General features: G+C 43.6%; 1 protein-coding gene across 1 annotated transcript in view; it reads left to right on the top strand.

The window, feature by feature from the left end:
* The window catches only part of PAK1 (p21 (RAC1) activated kinase 1), a 79,342-nt gene that overhangs the window by 22,061 nt on the left and 37,979 nt on the right, over positions 1-19,302 (top strand). Inside the window, exon 2 of the mRNA XM_050893074.1 lies at positions 8,354-8,432. The gene's annotated coding sequence lies outside the window, so the exon portion shown is untranslated. The remainder of the gene's footprint in view (positions 1-8,353; positions 8,433-19,302) is intronic.

Genomic DNA, 19,302 nt, shown 5'->3' with positions numbered 1-19,302 from the left:
TATCTCCAAGGATGGAGACTCTGCAACCTCTCTTGGGCACTCTATGCCAGCGTTCGGTCACCTTCACAGTAAAAAGGTGTTTCCTGATGTTCAGAGGGACCCTCCTGTGTTTCAGTTTGTGCCCATTGCCTCTGGTCCTGGCACTGGGCACCACTGGCAAGAGCCTGGCTCCATTAGCTTTGCACCCTCCCTGCAGGTATTTATATACATTGATGAGATCCCCCTGAGCCTTTTCTTCTCTAGGCTGAACAGTCCCAGCTCTGTCAACCTTTCATCATAGGAGAGATGCTCCAGTCTCCTCAGCATCTTCATGGCCCTTTGCTAGACTCTCTCCAGGATGTCCGTGTGTCTCGTACAGGGGAGCCCAACACCGGACCCAGCACTCCAGGTGTGGCCTCACCAGTGCTGAGTAGAGGGGAAGGATCGCCTCCTTGAGCTGCTGCCAATACTTTGTCTAATGCAGCCCAGGATACCATTGGCTTTCGTGGCTGCAAGGACCCATTGCTGGCTCATGTTCAATTTGGTGTCCACCAGGACCCCCATACCCTTTTCTGCCAAGCTGCTTTCCAGCTGGGTGACCCCCAGCATATATAGGTGTCTGGGGTTGTTCCTCCCCGGGTGCAGGACTTTGCACTTCTCCTTGTTGAACTTTATGAAGTTCCTGTAGGCCCACCTGTAGTTCCCTGGGTCCTCCTTCTTGAAGATTAGGAGCGACATTTGCTTTCCTCCAGTCTATGGGCACTTCTCCCAGTCACCATGGTTGATCAAAAATTATTGAGACTGGCCTCACAATGACATCTGCCAGCTCCCTCAGCACTCGTGGGTGTATCCCATGAGGGCCATGGACTTATTTTGAGTCCCCATATGTAGATGTGAACAGAAACTTCTGGAGAAGGACTAAGGCCTTGAGAACTGAGCCTGTTCCTTAGTCCTCCTTTCTTCCCTTCTCTTCCTCCCTCCATTGCCTGCTGACCTCAGCACTCAATTACTGCAAGAGGCACTACACTTGTATGACAAGGCTACTGTGCGTTTGGCTTTAGATTTAAAGCCTACAGGTAATGTGGCTTTAAAGCCAGGAGACCTCTTTTGCAAAGGTTATCCTGCTGTGTGGAGCTTCTCCCGAGGTGGTGATGTCATGCACATATATGATTTGGTGTGCGTAGCCTGTGCAATGTGTTTTCTGTCATGCCTGGCTGAGGATGTGAGTCTCCCACAAGGACCGACTGTGTGACTTCAGCTCAGACTGCCTTAACTCATGCTATTTGCTTTGGAAATTACAGTTTCAATTGCTGCTGATAAACCGGCTGATTGTTATGTTATACATTTAGCACTCTTTTTTTAGTTCTTTCCTTAATTACTTATATAAATAATTTTAGAAGACTTAGCATTAATTTTGGAGAAGCTGGCATATCAAAGTCTGTGAGGCTAGCAGCAGGTGCTGTAAGTAATCACTCTTCTAAATTAAGCAACGCTTTCCAAGGCAGTAGGTTAATTTCTGGGTAAGCAGCCTGCATGCAGATTCTTAGAATCAGCTGGATCGTGACCCAGCAAGAGACTCAAGGCTTTGTGTAGCTTTAATCACATGAATTGTCTCACTGAAGCCTTTCATTTTTAGAGGAAACTGGGGCTGCGCTTGAGCTTTTGTTGAAATAGTGCTATCACATTGAAATCTCTGTCGCCTGGCTCTGTGCTTGGCAGTGCAGACTGAACTACAAAGACATCGGAGGTGTATTTGGAGCATGGGCAGGCATGTCAAGCTGCCTGGAGCCCAGGGTATGTACATGAGTGGCTAATGTTTATGCCGGAGTCTGTGCTGCTGTGGATTCTGTAACTAGTACAAGAGCAAGCAAAGTAGTGTTTGAGAGCTTTGTGCCATTTCCTTCTCCACCTTTGTGTGCACGAGTGGATTTCTGCAAAAATATTTCCTCTAATATCTCTAGTGGACTTCTCTTGGGATCCATAAGCAGTAACTGTTGTCCTGCGGGACGGACTCTGCTCAAGTGATGCTATCGTTAGCCTGTTGCTTTTGCGTTGTCACAGTTCTGGCCAACAGTGTTCTTGCTCAAGGCTAGGAGGTCACCCGCAGAAGTATGGCCTGCTCTTCAGAAACCACTCTGAGCCCTTGAGGCTGATGGGGTCAGTGGTGTTTGTGACTTGATAACTAGATGATTTTCATAGACTCTGCAGGGCTCTGAGGAAATTGGTAAAATCTTTATTTTGGTCGCTACACAGAGTGTGACTTTGGAGCACTTTGTCTCGCTTGTGGAGTAGGAAGGTGCAGTTCTTACAAACTCAAGCTCTCTTTAAAATATATCTTCCTGCATGAAGATCGTGTCAAAAAGTAAGGGGAAAGGGGGAATTTCCACTTACAGGGAATCCCATGCAAAGTGCAGTAGAGCAGAAATAATGCCCTTCTTCCAGGGATTCAAGAAAGGAGAGAAGTTCAGAGAGTTGGAGGAAGAAAAAATGGATTTTTGGTGCCTCCATGTGACTGTAGACTGGGACTCATCCCTTCTCTGACTTACGGATGGTGCCTCCTGTGTCTGTGGATGCTCAGCCTAGTTATCAAGCTGGTGCTTGGAATCATACACCTGCTAAATAGATCTGAAGCCACTTTTCACACTCCTGAGCTTGATTTTTGCTATGGTCAATCATCTTCAGACAAAAATGCTCTTAGGCTTGAAGCTCAGTGTCGGGATACAGCCCTTTCATGTTTAAAAAAAATAATAATTCAGATGACAGGCTTCTGAAGGTTGATCTCAATTCTTATGAACAGTGTTATAGAATGACATGGCTCTCGTAACTGGTTTAGGGATCTGTAATCTCTTTAAATCTCTTATCTTACTTTCTAGATTAAAACTTTACTGATTTGTTTGCTCTGAAATTTTGAAGAGGCACAGTTGACATGCTAGTGTAGAGTCTAACAAAGTCAATATTCTACTAAACCAGATTCTTACACTATAAGCAAAAATATTCTTTCAGTCTTTGTTCCTACAGGTGGCTGCTTTGATTTAAACAAACACCTTGAACAAATCAAGAGTAGGAGTTGATTCACCAGTCATGTCTGTCAAGTAGTGGCAGACTCTAACCCTACGTTCAAGAAGCCTTGTCTGGTGGAGAAGGCGCTGTCCTCCAGCTTGAAGAACCTGATTGAGTTCCCTGCTCTATAATGGAAACAAGATGGATAAGCGACTTGGTTTTTCGATAGCTCAGCTTTTCTCTGAAACCTGAAATCTCATGTAGCGCTGTGAGCAAAAAGTCCTCTTTAAGTGACATTCCAGTTCTGGGGGAATTGGGACCAAAATATCTTTTAAAAGAAACAGTGAAGAGGAAATCATACTTACTGCTTAACACTGACTCCCCACTCTTTACGGATCTTCTGACAGTGGATGCTTTGTGGGTTTAACAGATGGTCCGAATGCATATTGATGCACTCAGATCATCTGAGTGTATTCTCTGTGATGCTGCGAGATGCTTGCAAGGCTTGGAAATGGAGAGTTGCACTGGGCAAGAGAGTTGCACTGGGTGGACAGTGATTTGGTGATGGGAGCATAGAAACGTGCTAATCTTGCACACGTTTTCTGGGCAGCCTTTTCAAAAGAGGTCAGAATTTGACCTCTCTTAAATACTGTGGGGTTGGAGGCAGGGAAATCTTGTTTCCCAGATGATTCGGCTCTGCGTGGGCTGCAAGAATTGAAAGCATCAGGTAATGCAGCGACCAGATACTCAGCAAATGTCTTGCAGGCCGGCTTTCTGAATGGACTCCTGGAAGAGAAAGCAGAGGACCAAACATCCTCTGCTCCGAATTTGTGGATTTTGGGACAGAGTAGGTCATTTAAGAATACTGCTTTGCATCTTTCTGACTGACTGTCTTAAACTCAGTCTATCCAAATCTTTCCTCCAGGCTGCACGATGAATTTGTAATGCTTTTTGTTATCAGAAGTAGAACTTGAAGGAGAAGGAATCCTGTTGCTTACCAAAGATATGAATGCTGCATTAGGGGACTTGGACACATTAATAACAACAAAATATTACTCCACCAGTCTGTCCCCTGAAATAAAACGTGTCAAGCAAATTGCTGTAACATTAGACTGAATCTTGGCAATTACGCTTATGTGGCAATTTGATTCTGTTCTCCCAATATACCCCTGGAGAACATCCAACTGTAGCTCTGCTCTGATCTCAAGACTACCCTGCAAATGCCCTGAACGCTCACACATACATGTTAAGCAGCAAGCTCTGATGGCATGGTCTGCATAGTTGTTAGAAAGCTTCAAAACCTGGTTTGCTCTCAGAGGGCTTTCCATTTGGGAAAGAGGAACTGATACCATCCCAATTTTAACTCTGGAAGAGGAAGGGAAAATAAAAAGCTTCAGAGAACCAAGCTTTTGTCTAGGCTGTGGAGCCAGCTGGGTGTCTTGTTCTGGCTTGCCAGCCTGCCTTCTCATTTGGGGCTCTTTCTGAGTGGTCAACAACTGCATTCCCTCTGTGAAAATAAAACTGCTTTCGATGTGGCCTATGAACCCTGGTCTCCCATGACCATCCTCAGTCACAGTTGTCGTGATCAGTGCCTTATTGACCGATACAAATGCACAATCTCCTCTCTTTGTCCTTTCACAGTCATCATTGGAAAAGCTTTCCACTGCTTTTGCCTTAAAAATTACTTTTGAAGTTAAAGGTCCCTTTTATATTGACTATAAAGCGTGCATGATAATTACGGGACAATTGCTGTGTTAGCTGGGATACTGCAGTCTTTCTGGAGGAGAAAATCCTGCTCTCACTCAAACTCCAGGGGCCAGGGGTGAGGAATTTCCTAGGTTTTCCGCTCAGCGGTGACAGTGGTATCTGTGTGGCTGGTGTTTATTACGCTGTAAGTAATAGTTTAATGGACTTGCATGCAATAAATTGCTATTTCGTGTTGGTGTGTGGTTTTCAATAGTATGTCAGAGAATTACTTATGCCTTTTAATTTGCATCATTCAAGAAGGCAATATTTTAAAAATGTGATTATGATATCAAGGGTTTGTGAAGTGGAGGGCAGACAGGCTTTTGCTTGCTCCAAAGATTTCCTGTCTAGAGAACATAAGTCATAAATATGACAACTATGGGACTTTTTGGCTGCTTTTTTTTTTTCCTTTGAGTCAGGCTTCTTTCCTTCTCCTGCATTTGGATCATCTTAAAAAATGACTAGTTTTAGGGTAAAATGCAAACATACCAACTAATCTGTGGAAGTCGTCTTGACATTTGATAACTAAACACTGCTTTTAAATTGGAACCTGTCTTGTCTCTTCAGCAGTGCATGTGCTTAGTTTGACTCTTGCTCCAAAATGAGTCATGTTTCAGTCTCTGAAAGACCCACTGTCCCTTGGCTATCTTTTAAACTTCTTTTGTTTTGTTTGTTTTTTTTTTTTTCTGTTGGTTGTTGTCAGGGAGCTGCTGTGATAGCTAAAGAGGCTGCACCAAATCCTTACATATTGTGTCCCAGTTGCTGCATTGATAATATACAGGGATACGATCTCACTTGCACCGTAGGTGTTGATCCTGTCATGTGCAAGCCCCTGCTGCCTCCAGGGATCCAAATAAAGGATCCGATTAAGAATTAGACGCTGCAGACCCTATACTGTTGTCAGTGAAATCGCTGACTTCAGTTTGGGCAGGATCCAGGCCCCCCGTTCAGAGCAGCAATACTGTACGAAGCCCTGGGCTCATGGAATACATGAACGGGCTGTTGCTTGGCTCCCTACAGGATACAGGTCAGATTGGGTTGAACAAGGCTCGTAGCCATGTTTCCCTCGGGGAAATGTTCAACTCTGGCATATACTCAGCTACGCAAATATTGACTAGATAGGAGTCTGGAACAGGGATGGGAAAGGCCATCAACCAGTAGCAGACTGGTTTCCTGAGCATCCATACTATTAGATCTGGGTGCAAAGGCACCGTGTGGGCAGCAGTTGGCTCTCAGACCTTGATGCTTCCTGGCTGTAAACTCATCCACCTTGTCCCAGGTCGCGCTGGGGGTGGCATTAGTTATTCTAGGGCTGTTCTGCAGATATCTGTGGGAGAAGATGACAATTTGGGAGGTGGTGCTGGAAAGGGATTCTGGAAAAGCATCTGTCTGCGTTGGTGTTACTTATCTAATCACTAATAACAGCAGGGAACCAAATGTGGGGGATCATTGCACAAGTTCAGTGATGTCCTGGATGCAACTGCTTTGTGGGTTTTTTGCTTTTAAAAGTCTGGTTTGTTTGGCATTGAGTAGCTTTTGGAGATGTGTTTTTAGCCACTGTGCTTTTAAAATCAGCATGTTAAAAACCCTGTTAATGTGGAATTGCGAGAATATGTGCATATGCAGACACGTATCGGTTGACTTCAATTGTTACAAAAGACACCCTTGGAAACCTCATCTCGGATGTTGTCGGCACATCCTTCACATTTTGCCGATTTTCCGAAGCTGTCAGGTAGTACTGTGTGGGAAGTGTTACAGGGCATTATGGGATAAATTCTGAAATCCTAATTTGGGCCAAACTCCCACTGTTTTCAGTGGGTGGCTTGCTGGCATTAAGGCCAAGTACCCCTTAGCTATCACAGATGACCTTTCTGTCTTTTTAAAGTCAAGGAGACTGAGAATTGGTGCCTGTATCTTGTATTACAGAACAAACTGCAGGATTGCAGCCCTTAAAATTTATACATGCGCTTGGATTTGTGAACAAGAAGTTGGTTAAGTAAAAACATTTCCAGTAACTGTTCTTTAGATTCTCAGTAGTGCTGGTGAAATGCCAGAGATCTGGAAACAGAAATTAGCTGGTGATTTAGAGCAGTGCATAAAGAAGACTCTCATTCTGTAGGGGAAACGCCGATGTTCTGAAAACTCTACTTTTCATAAATGGAGAAAATATAACCACTTTTTATTTCAAAATGAAAACTTTAAATTCTTTCAAAATATCAGCACAAATTTATTGAAACATTGTTCAGATAATGGATTTTTTTTTTTTTAGGAAAATAGTTCTATGAAATGTCTGCAAATTTTGTCAGAATATTGCTTTCTAGTAAGAGATACCGAATTGCATATATTTTAGAAGTTAATAGTTTGGAACTAGGTACCTGAAGTTCCTGACTGTCACCAGATAGTTGAGGTCATATGTTGTTCTGGCCTCTTCTGTCTGTGCAAGAAAGGAAAATCTTGTGTTTGTGTCGGCAACACTCAAAAAACCAAAACAATATCCCAACAGTAAAAAAAGAAAAAGGCCCAAAACCCTTTAAAAAAATGTTGCTGTGCAAACCTTGTCTGGCAGGAATTCTTGCCTGCTGAAGTAAGAGCTCCTTTCCTTCACCTCAGTGGAGCATTATCATTAAAGTCTGCCTGAACCCGTCTTGGTGTCAGCCTTGAATGTTGTGCAAGGGCAGCCTAGGAACTTGCTCAGCTACAGTTGAGGCTCTGAAGCCCACACTGTATTTTCTTCTTTCCCCTCTTCCCCTTAGGTGGTCTTTGCCTATTCATACTTCAAGCCTGGGAGGACTCTTCTGTCCCATCATCTGGGCTCCAAGGGGAAGGCAGGGTTCTCCCATCCCTCCATGCCCCCCTTTACCCTCTGCCGTTGAGTTTCCCATCAGGATTGCATACACAGTTCGTTCTTTTTTTTTTTTTTTTAACTGAGAATGTGTTTCTTGCGGTAACTGAAGTTGCAGAAGCACCTGGAAGGGATTTTTTTCATGCTGTGTGCTCTGTAACTACCGGAATTGCTTTTCCTTTAAAGAGGTGATTGACTGACTGAAGGAGGGCAGAACAAACAAGAAGTACTCACGCTTTTTTCCTCCCTCTTGTGCCTCCAACATCACAAATGAGGTCTGGGTGAGAACTGGGACAAGAGCTTGCATCTCCCAAGTACCAGGACTGTACTCCACATGTTAAAACTCAAAATGAGGGTGTTGTAATACTGATCCCAACTCTTCCACTGATTTTCTGCTCAAAGTTGTCACTTATCACCTCTTTCAATTTGTCTTCATCACAAAACTGGGGCTTTGGATGCTGTTGACTAAAAAAGCTTGCTTCGGGTAAGTAGTTTGAATGATGTTGCTCTCCTTTAGAGCCTGTAATTGCAGAATTGGTGAGGTTGGCAGGAACTTTTGTGTCTAGTCCAACCCCCCACTTAAAGTGGTGGCAGCTGGAACGGGTTGCTCAGGGGCATGTACAGTGGGGTTTTGAGCACCCCCAAGGATGGAAACTCCATGATTTTTCTGGGCAACCTGTTCTGTGGTTTGGTTCCGCCCCCCAGGAAAAAAGTTTTCGTTGTTTTGTCTTGGTTTTTTTTTCCCCCCTTCCTTCTTACATTTAAATGGAATTTCCTGTATTTCAGTTTGTGCCCATTGCCTCTTGTCCTGTTGTTGGATACCACCAAGCGGAGCCTGGTTCCATCTTCTTTACACCTCCATCAGGTATTTATGCACATTGATAAGATCCCCCTGAGCTTTTCCTTTTGCAGGCTGAACAGTCCCAGCTCTCTCAGCCTCTCCTCGTATGTCAGATGCTCCAGTCCCTTAATCATCTTTGTGGACCTTTGCTGGACTCTCTCCAGTATGTCCATGTGTCTCTTGCACTGGGGAGGTGAGCACTTGACCCAGCACTCCAGATATGTCTCACCAGCCCTGAGCAGAGGGGAAGGATCACCTCCCTGACCTGCTGGCAGTGTCTTTCCTAATGCAGCCCAGATGCTGTTGATCATCTTTGCTGCTAAGGCACTTTGGAGGCTCGTGGTCAACTTGATGTCCACCAGGACTCCCAGCTCTTTCTCTGCACAGCTGCTTTTCTGACGGTTGGCTCCCAGTCTGTGCTGGTGCCTGGGGTTATTCCTCCTGAGCAGCAGGGCTTTGCGTTTTCCTTTGAACTTCACGAGGTTGGTGTTGGCCCATTTCTCCAGCTTGTCCGTGTCCCTCTGAGTGGCAGCACACCCATCTAGTCTGTCAGCCACCCCTCCCAATACTGTATCATCTTCGTGCTTCCTGAAAGTGTCCTCTGTGCCATCACCCATAATCTTTCCTTTATGAATAATCCAGAGCCCTGGGTGAAGTGTTTAATGACTCAAATCTCTCAACAGTTCTTGAAAGTATATTGCTGTTCACTGGGGAAAACCAGACAGAGATGAGGTAGCTTCCCTAGCACTAAAAGAATATTAAATACTGCGCCTTGTAGTGAAGGACTTCATCATTATTACTTAAGACTTTAATTCGGTGAACCTCTGATACTTCTTGCAATACCAGCTCATGCCCTATGCTAACACCATAGCAACCTGCTATAAGTGTCACTATATAATGTTGCTTGTTGGCCAAAAGCTGGACAAGGAATGCTTTCTAGGGTAGCAAATCCATGGGGTCAGTAGGAAAAGTGCAGTAGAATGAGAGAAAAATCCTATTGTAATTTAATAGTATTGCAAAGTGATTTTTTTTTTTTTTTCCCCCCCTCCCCTAAACTGTGCCCCAGAGGAAATAGGGGCATCAACTGAAATTTTCTCAATGCTTTATCTATATCCCCCTCCCCCAAAACCTACACCCTAGGCACAGTCTAAACCTCTGGGCTAACAGATGGTGTTGAGAGGGGGAGGGAGGGGGAACAATTTGCATCTAAATAGCAGAAATAAAAAAGGGTCATGTCCCACAGACCAGCCCCACTCACCTGCTGTTTAAATCCCCCTGAGAAACAGGCAAACTGCGCTTAGTTTTTTAACGTCTGCGTCAGCTGTACTTACTCTCTGAAGCATTCTGTCCTAGAAAAGCTGCAAGCCCGTGTATCTTGCTGGGTGGATTGTGTTCTGGCCCCAAAACGATGAACTCTGAAGGATTTGGTTCTTTGAATGTGGTTGACAGCTGTCTCACTTTTGTTCAGCCCTCCCATCGGAGTGACTGCTGCTGTTGGCTATCGTAATTAGCGCAACCACTAATGGTATAGAAAAGGTTCAAACCAAATATTACCTCTTCCGTCAGCTTCATACTCGCATGGCTGCATGAGTCAGTCTTCAGAGGTGCTCTTGCCATATGGTCCTGTGGCCTCATGCCGCAATATTCTGCGCTGGGTTTGTGTGTGTAGGTGAGATAGGGTTCGGCCTTAGTGACCACCAAGCTGCAGCACAGCGGTGACCATGATCCTGTAGGACTGTGGCACGGTTCGGCGTTGAATGGCTGCTTAATCTTGCAATGCGCACAAAGCCGAGTTGCTCTGGCTTTCTGACCGCGTACTGTAAAAATTTGCCAGGTTAAACTAAGACCTTGCTGCTTTGTAATGATTTTCTTCTTGAATGTAAAGGTCTAGAAGTTGTTCTAACTGTTGTGCTTTTGGGGGTGGGGAGGGGAAAAGAAACACTCACCCACCACTTCTACATACTCATGGAGACTGCTCTGGGTCTACCCCTGTCCTAACAGCAAGGAGTGAGCTTTTGTCTCTTCAGGCAGACTTTCTTAAAGTTTAAGGCTGTGGAAAGCCTGTAATAAGGAAAATCTTCCCACTTTATCATAATCACGTGCACTATCGACACACTGAAACCACCCTACCTGATTTCCCAATGGTATTTGAGGGATGCAGGCAGTGAAGGAGGCAAGAGGTCTTCACAGCTGAAGTTTAGTCTTACTACTAAATACCAGAATGAGCGAAACCTGTTTCTACCCACCAGTTCCTTGGACTTCTACACTCAAATGCTAAAAATAAATAATGTGAAGATAGTCCAGGTGGTTCAGGAACTTTATTAGTTTTGTCTGTTGGCATCTTCTCCACCTCCCAGTAAGCCAGAGGCATTTGGAGTTTGAGTTTGGCAGACTTGAGGGCTCAGCAGGACAAAGAGTGGTGAAGGAGATGGCTGGGGACCCACCATTGTCTTCTGTGTGTTGACCTGGTAGAATAAAACTTCTGCAGAGGAGGTTTTCTATTGCTAGAATTGGAAGACCTTGAATCTCTTCTTTCTTCTGCGCAAGCCTGAAGGGAAATTGTGAGGTTAACCTTTTCTGAGGTGCCCAGCCCTCCCTCCCACGAGTGTCTTGGAAGAGGAAATGGGCTCAAGAAGTGTCTTCGTTTTCTTTTCTCATTTAATTCTTAAGTGTATTTCAATATAGTGAGTGGTAGTGGCTGAATAACCTGTATGCATGAGGTCAACATGGATTTGGGCAACAACCTTGTTTATATGCCTCTGGGGAGTTGGTTTATTTTTAAAATTAATTAGGATTCCAGTTAGTAGAAACAAGATCCGGTGTATGCTTACTTACAGAAGTAACTAGGCAATGCGTAATACCAAATTATATGAATTCAGAGCTGTCTATTGTGCTTTATAACTTTTTACAGCCTTTTTTTTTTTTTTCTTTTTAGTACTTGATATCACTTGAGGATAATTATGTTTTATAAATGGTCATGTGATGCATATTCACTGTCCGGGAGTAAACAAGATAAGTGAGTTACTTGGGTGGTGCAAGTTATATACACATGCACACATGTGTATGTATATGTGTGTATATACATATGTTTATGCACACTCTCTACTGTACTACATACTCTACCGCTGTCCTGCTCCTTCTGCCGTCTTCCTTTGGACCCCAGTTCAGTAATACATGCAGGTAACTGGCTCTGGCAGCTGTGCTGGCTTGTGCTGCTGCTGTCTCCTACAGAGAAAATGCTTGTTATGCAGCAGGGCCCCACAGAGCATGTGAGAGCAAATCCAGAAATGAAAGATGACTTTCAAAATATTTCTTTTCTCTTTTTTTTTTTTTTTTAAATAAAAGCATGTAAACTGTGCAGCTGTAGAAGAGGCGCATATTACTTTTTGAGAAAGGAGGCAAAGGGTGGAAATATGAGGAAATAAGAGGCACTCTGAGGTGATCTTTGCAGGTAGTGGGGTGAAGAACAGGAAAATTGCATTTGTTGGCCTCAGTTGTATGCTTCTTCTATTTGATTGGTTTTATTTCTTTTTTTAAGCAGCTTGCTTAGCAAATGACTGACTGATGTTGGAACATTTATTTCTCTATCTTCCTGGGCTCTCCCACTGGGAAAGGAGCTTGTTGTACAGAAAGGACCATTCTGGTAGTTCACAGTGGTTTTTTTTTTTCAATCACTTTCTGGGTGCAGAACTAAAAGATGAAAAAAAGATGTGCTGGATTGGAACCACGCATAAAGCAATCCTTGGCATAATAGGATTATTTGATTTTTAATTAAAATAGAATTCTAACTAGATTATTTTGAGCAGACATTCAGCTTTGGTTTGTTGTTATTGGTCTAATTGCCTCCTAAATTAGAGATACCAATATTCTAATTCACCCTCTCCCTCTGAGGACACTGATGTTAAGAGAGAGTGTGAAATGATATGTAAATGACATACAGGCATGCAAGAGAGAAAACGGACTTTAAAGACATAAGCCAAAACTTAGGTCTTCTCTTCACCTGCGATGTCTTGACAGAGAGAATGATGAATTGATATTTTTCTGTATTTATTTATTTCTCTGTCCTGACAGGTCTTTCAAACACTTCGAAATGTAGTCTGAGAAAAATGCCAATAATCTCAGCCTTTGAGGAAGGAGCAGTTAATGAATCTCCAAGGAAATATCCAGAATACAGATGCTCTGTGGGGAAGAGAAGGTTAGGAGCCAGCGGAGCAGGCGCTGGAGACAGTGTATCATCTCGGATCTAAGATAGAAGCTGTCTGCTGGTAACATAAGATATTAAAATGACAGACTTGTGGGCTCATGTGCTCAGGGCTGCTTTTTGAGAGCCCATTTGAAAAAGTTGTGATTTGGGATTTGGCCACTTCTATTTGAGATATCTCGGTTCAGCTTTGTCAGAACGAAAGCATTAGGTTTTTGCAGATTTTTAATTTTATTAAGGATTAAAACCCTCAGGGGATGTTTCACCTATAGGGATGTAAATTCAAATCGTGTTAGAAGTTTAAAGAGTATGTATTAGGCTCAAATCCAACTTCTATTTTTAAATCTAAAAGGAACCTAGCACAATGGCAGGCCACAAATTTGGATGTCTGTTTTATAATATTTTAATAGAGCAACTGAGACTGATAAAACTTTGAGGCTTTTGTTAAAGTAGAATATTTAAGCTCCTCAGATAAAACTAGATGTACGTTGAAGAGTGTTCACAGAAAACCAACAGTTATTTCCAGCCTGAAGTGACTTTTCTTAAAAATAAAAGCAGCCAAACGTGCGTATCTTGGGAGGCTGTGAATCAGCACCTGCAAATACCAGCAGTACAAGAATAACCGGGAATGGAGGAAAACTCAGCTCCAAGGGAATGACTGGAAAGAAAGAGTAGAAGGAGCAACCTCATACTTGCAAAGGAGAGGGTTTACTTAAGCCATCGGGTCTTGCTCTGTTCTGGATTGATTTGTGGGATCTCCTTTCCTGCTGCCAGTGTATTTCACTTCACCACATCCCTCTGTGAGGAGTGTAAGAACAGGAAAGGGGGGGGTAGCGCAGTTTGTGCCGCAGTGCGTGTACGAATGGGAGCTTCAGTAAAGAGGGAGGCAGTGCTTACGTGAGGCAGAGTGTAAATGCCATAAAGTGGATGGGGCAAAATTGGTTTGGGAAGTGCAGCCCCATGCATTCCTCCTGGGTATGCTCAGGGACCAACACTGAGATTTCGTGTGGGCTGTGAAATAGCTATTTCCAAAACTGACTGCCCTGTTTGTATCTGAGTTTTATAGCAAACAGAGCTGTTACTGTAAAGGTGAGAGGTGAAATGGTAGTGTGCTAGCTACAGAATTTAAAATATCTCATTTTACACTCTCTTGCCTTGGATTTACAATAGGAGAGAGAGGGAGTGTGGGCAGGTAACCTGGGGTGGATGCTGAAATGAGAATTGATTTGAGTGCCTGAACACTGAGGAAGCTTTGGGGTTATGGGTAGGTGTCACGGATGAGTGATTTAGGATCCTTAAAAAATCTGTAAAAGTGCAGCTTAACAGAGTTAGATGGCAAGGTTCACTCTATTACTTACTACATGAGAGAAACAAAGGAAAATCGTGTTAGAATCCATTTAGAATGATTTGCACAGAGATTGGAGATGCAAAAAGGTAAGGGAGACCCTCCCGTTGAGTCATGAGGTTCAGAATGGACCCCCTTGCTTTCTAAACTCCTAATGGAGCTTAGGTGCGGCTAGATCCAAACTTAGTCTCAGACCTGGCCAACGGTTTATATCTAAGAGATTCAAAGGCTAAGGAAAACCTCCCGTTGAGTCACGAGGTTCAGAATGAACCCCCTTGCTCTCTAAACTCCTCAGAGAGGAGTCTAGGTGCAGCTGGATCCAATCTTAGTCCCAGACTTGGTCAATGGTTTATGGCTAAGGGAATTCTATGTGCACAATCAATCCTTTATATCACTTAGTTAGGATTTCAGAGTTTAGCATGCTATTAATCACTTACCAATCCATCCAGGCATCTGATGTGAGTTCGCTCCGAAGTTTGAGCCCTTGGTTTCCCAAAACAGACTCTCAGGCATCGAGTCTTATAAAAATAAATAATTTAATAGAGTGGTACAGCAGCAGGGTCAGCTCGAGCTGGGTGCCCCTGAAGGGGAGGAGGGAGAGAGGAGAAGGAAGGAAAAAGGAGGAGGGAACAACCCGAACAAAGAAATTCCTGGGCAGTTATACCCTTACAGACGATTCACCCGCCCCTCACGTGTTCTTCACACTCTCTTCACGTGCCTTCCGCACACCCTTTGGTCCAATAGTGATTCTGACCTGACACCTTCTCACTCCTTACTGGACTCCTTCACTGTCTCCAGACAAGCCCTTGGTTATCTTGTCGAGTTGCAGGTGCTGTTGATGGTTGCAGCCTTGAAGCCTCCTTGTCTTCTGATTTACGCTGGCTCTGGAGGCCCCTGTTTTGACTAAGGAGGTACATGTTCAGTAAATCTAAGTGAAAGTTTACAGCTTGCGGCCTAAGGCTTCAGCAAATCTAGCTACTCACGCTAAGTAAGTAAAGCTAAGCAAACAGCATACTAAATCACACAACTTTATAACTTTAAGTGATTAATTCTATTTAAAACTTAATTATTTAAGCTAAACAACTAATATCTCTTAACCTTGAGAGGCGTTCCTGTTCAAGGGGAGAGTTGCCTGGCGTGCAGTCCAGTTGCCGTCCAGGGAGAACTCAAATTGGGCTCATCCAACGATCTGTCGGTGGTAAAAGATCTCGTTGCTGGAGATCACTGCCATGCAGCCACTCTGCCTAGCAGGGAGAGCTCAAAGAAGGCTCACTTAGGCTGTCATATTTATGGGATAAAGTGGTTGGCTCGTAGTCAAACTGCATACAGTGGGAGAGGTATGCATGAGACTCCTTGTACCCACAACTTTCACGGTGTCGCTCTGCGCCTGTGTGGGTTTCCTAGAGGAGTTCTTGGCCTGGCTATGGCTCAGGCCTTTACCTTCGTTGCAGCCTGTACCAAACTGCTGCTGGTTTGGTTAAGGGGGGGTTGAGTGCATCCGACGCAGTAGGTAGCAGGAAATTCTACAAGAGTGTGCTGGTAGTGAACGTCCTTGAATCTTAATTATTGGAATTAAGGAAGGATGATCAGAAAACTGCATCTTGATCTGCTGCATGCTGTGCTCTCATAGGGAGGTTAATTCACATGCTGATGACCTTAGCGGGAAGTAGCTGTGGGACTTCAGCAAGGTGACTTACAGCAATGGGAGGGAATATTATACTGAACAAAATGCCTTGACTCATACGGCTTCCTAGACCATCAGTCTTTGGTTGTTGTCTTCATTTTGGAAATCTGGTGAATTTTGGCTAGCACTTAGAAAAGGTAGAACACTGTCTATAGAGCTTCTTGGCTGCTCAGTAGTGACCATAAAATGATTTTTAGGATTTTAAGTACAGAGGGGAGATGCAACCAACCTGACAAAGCAGTCTTGAGATGAATAAAACATGCATACTGGCAATCCATCCATCAGTGAAATCCAAATTCTGCTGAATTTGCAGTTCGTATTGTTGCTAATTTTATGATGTAGGTGCTCGTCCACTGGGAATTGGATTGGAAGCAGCAAGTCGCTGCAGATGCTGACAGGGCTGTGTATAGGAGCTCGATCAGTCTCCGCTGGATTGGGTTTTGTGGCTGCAGCTGATGTTGCTGCTTCATGAGAAAGAGTGAGTTTTAAATAGGTCACAGTGAAGATCCATGTGTCCCACTTAAAGCTGTTTAGGTAATCATAGCAGGAACACAAGATAAGAAGATCCATGCCCCAGGAAGACTTGCACAAAGATGTTTTGAGGAAAACCTTGCCTACTATTTCTGGTCCTGTTATTAACTCCTACTCCTAATTACATAGTGCCTTCAAATGGGCCTGCTACTGTACTAAGTGATGTTCTTATATTTCCTTTTATTCAGTGGAGTAAAAATAGTTCACTTGGCTCATGGGCTTTATTTAACTGAGCGCTAATGTGGAGTTGTGTCATAATATATTGCAGAAACAGCAGTTCTTTTGTACCAGTCCTATAGAGCTTTCTTTTCTCTACTGACATACAGTAAGTATGATTGGGATCTGAGTAAATGATGTGATAAAAGGCCTGATGGTACCTCCTAAAAACAAACTGCTGCTCCTTAAATTAAACAATGATGATTCTTAATGGACTAGTGAATGCTCTGCAGTCCACTTGGTACAAGTAAGGAAGTCTAGGAACGCGAGACCTTGCCACAGTATACTCGCTACACTTACTTCTGTATGTTCTGGGATTATAAAGTAGGTATAATAGGGCGTTTTGCTCGATGGCATATAATTATAAACACAGAGCTGATGCTCTACCAGCAAAGAAGGCTCTACTGTGAAAGCTCAATTAGGTGGAAACCCTAAGCTACCTTAGGCTTTTTCGTTTTGCCTTTTAAAGGGACTGCTTTTAGAGCATTACATGGATCATAATTGAAGGAGTAATCATTGCAAACTTGAAGCAGATTTATGTGCAGTTCTCAAATTGTTTGTCTTTACTGATGCTAAATTAGCTCTTTCAGTTCTGGGTATTTGACCGTGCTTTCCTTGTCTCTTAATTCGGTTTGTCTACAAAAAGCTCATGTTTGATGCAGAGCTCATTCTGTCTTGGGAGAATTATTCATTCTTCCTCTTTCCCCAGCTTTGAAGAAGAACCAAAACTTTAATGAAGCAATGTGAAACTGAAGCAATCTTTGTGATTTCCTTTAATTGAAAACTACTGCCAGTATGAAGATCGTTGCTAGCAATTAAGGGAACGTGACAGCTTTGCCAGTCGTTACATAAATGCTATGGACCACAGGGCTTCCTACTGTCGTTAGCTGCAGTGAACACAATGGAGCTATACACAGGAGCGAGCACTACTCTGATGATAAAAGTTTGCATTTCCAATTAGCGCTGAACTGTTGTGGCATTTCACCCTCAGTCTGTCTAATTGAGGCTCTTGGATGGCTTCCTCCGCTAACGATGCTTGTGTTGTCTTCTTGCTCTTTAGTTTCACAGAAAGGAGCTGAATGAGTTTCACTCTTAAGAACATCAGTTTCCTCTTTGCAGATCTCTGTCTTGGTGTCTCTTCTCCTCAGAAAAATTCACCTTTTACAGGTTAATGCAAACTTTCTGCTATTTACATACTGTGGCTTTTTGCTAACCACTGCATTATGGTGTCCTCTGTGCGTGTGGGATGTTGTTGACTTGACCTGACAATGTTCTGGTTTTCTGACATATTTCTTACCGTGCCCCCACTGCTAAATGGCAAAAGTCAAATCTCTGCATTTAACAAGGTGCAGTTTTTGCAAATACCTATGTGTATTTAAAATGTGAATATGTTGTACTGGGAATTATTCCACTTTAGGGGATAGCAAGGCTTAATTCTGAGCCCTGTGCTCTATGTTCATCTTCTGGACTGGAAACTTTTGAATGGAAAAATGATTAATGATTCAGCTGCTTTCAGTTGCTGTTGCTGCTAATGTGCAGTTTGGACTTAGAGCCAAGTAACTTAGGTGGAGAGTAGCAGGGGTGTGTTTAAGTGTGTGTGTGTGTTAATATATTTTCTTTATGCTCTATCTAGTAATTTCCTCTGGAACACAGATTTCCTCCAGGAAACCTGCTTATATGGGCTTTGGGTATGCTTTAACATAAGAGGCCTTTATTTTTCCCACTCTGCTTAGCAAATTCCGACTCCAGTCACTACTTTGACTTGTGTGGTTGAAGCCCTGCCTTCCTGTGAGCAAAAGTGGAACCGGAGCCAAGGCTGCTCCATACTGCGCTTAAAAAGGGAGCCTGTCCTGACATCTGCAACAGTGAACTTGCCGGTTCAGGCATGTAGCTGGGGGAGGGGAGACAGCATGTCTGGAGATGAGGAAATAAGGAGGATGATTTGTGGGCTGAGAACTTTTAAAAATTATACTCCTGGTTCCTTCTGTCTCAGCTTGGATTTTCTTTTTTTTTTTTTTTTCTTTTTTTCTTTTTTTTTTTTTTAAATATGGATGCAATTTATTTCTCTTGGGCTGTTTAAAAGTGCTGTTAGAATGGGCTAAGTGCTCGGTCAAAATGAGCAGGCTGCTGCCCAGGGATGGGAACAGCTGGAGCTGGTCTCTGCAGCTCTCAAAGCTTTAGCTACCCGACTGGAGCACAAGGAAGTTGAGTTCATCGTGTACTCCAGGTACTTGGGCATAGCTGGCATTGAATGCGAAATGGTAATTGTTTGACACTGCCAGTTATTTGTGAAACAACCGAAGCTAAGTTGAAACATGGCAATTTAAGCTGGCATTGCCTCTCTGTAGTTTTGGATTCAAGCCTAATCTGGTGGAAAGGGCTTGACCTGCCTCAGTGCTACTGAAACCCTCTGTGTGTCTGGGCTGCTGTCACAGCGGTCATGCATGGGCCACACCATGAAAGCTGGCAAAAGCTAGGCCTTGATTATTTAAAACAAAACAGAAAGAAGCTTCCTTAACTTGAGTGAAAGGAGAACTCTGGTCGGTTGCTAGGAATCAAGCGGTTATAATTAGTCTGTTCTTCTTTAGAAGCCTATCTGTGCAGTACAATGGGTTAGCACATATATCTGCCCAGGAAGAGATTTTGCAGCTCTCCTGCCCAGAAGTAGTGCCCGCTGTGGTGGTGTCCATGTCCTTCTGCAAAATACAGGCTAGGGAATTCCACTTGGCAGTTCTTGCATTAGCCTGAACAGTTGGGGTTGAATTAAAGGCTTTTTTTAAAACGACCCTCCAGTCTTTTTGCTTCTAAAATTCCAAGCCATGGAGTCCTCCAGCATTACTGTTGAGTTGTAACTGGTCAGTCATCCTTTATGTCTAGCACTATGGAAATAATGCTGGCAGTGGAGCAAGACTGCAAC

This window comes from Gymnogyps californianus, chromosome 1, assembly GCF_018139145.2.
Source record: "Gymnogyps californianus isolate 813 chromosome 1, ASM1813914v2, whole genome shotgun sequence".
NCBI lineage: Eukaryota > Metazoa > Chordata > Aves > Accipitriformes > Cathartidae > Gymnogyps > Gymnogyps californianus.
This window is presented reverse-complemented; position numbering and strand designations above follow the sequence as displayed.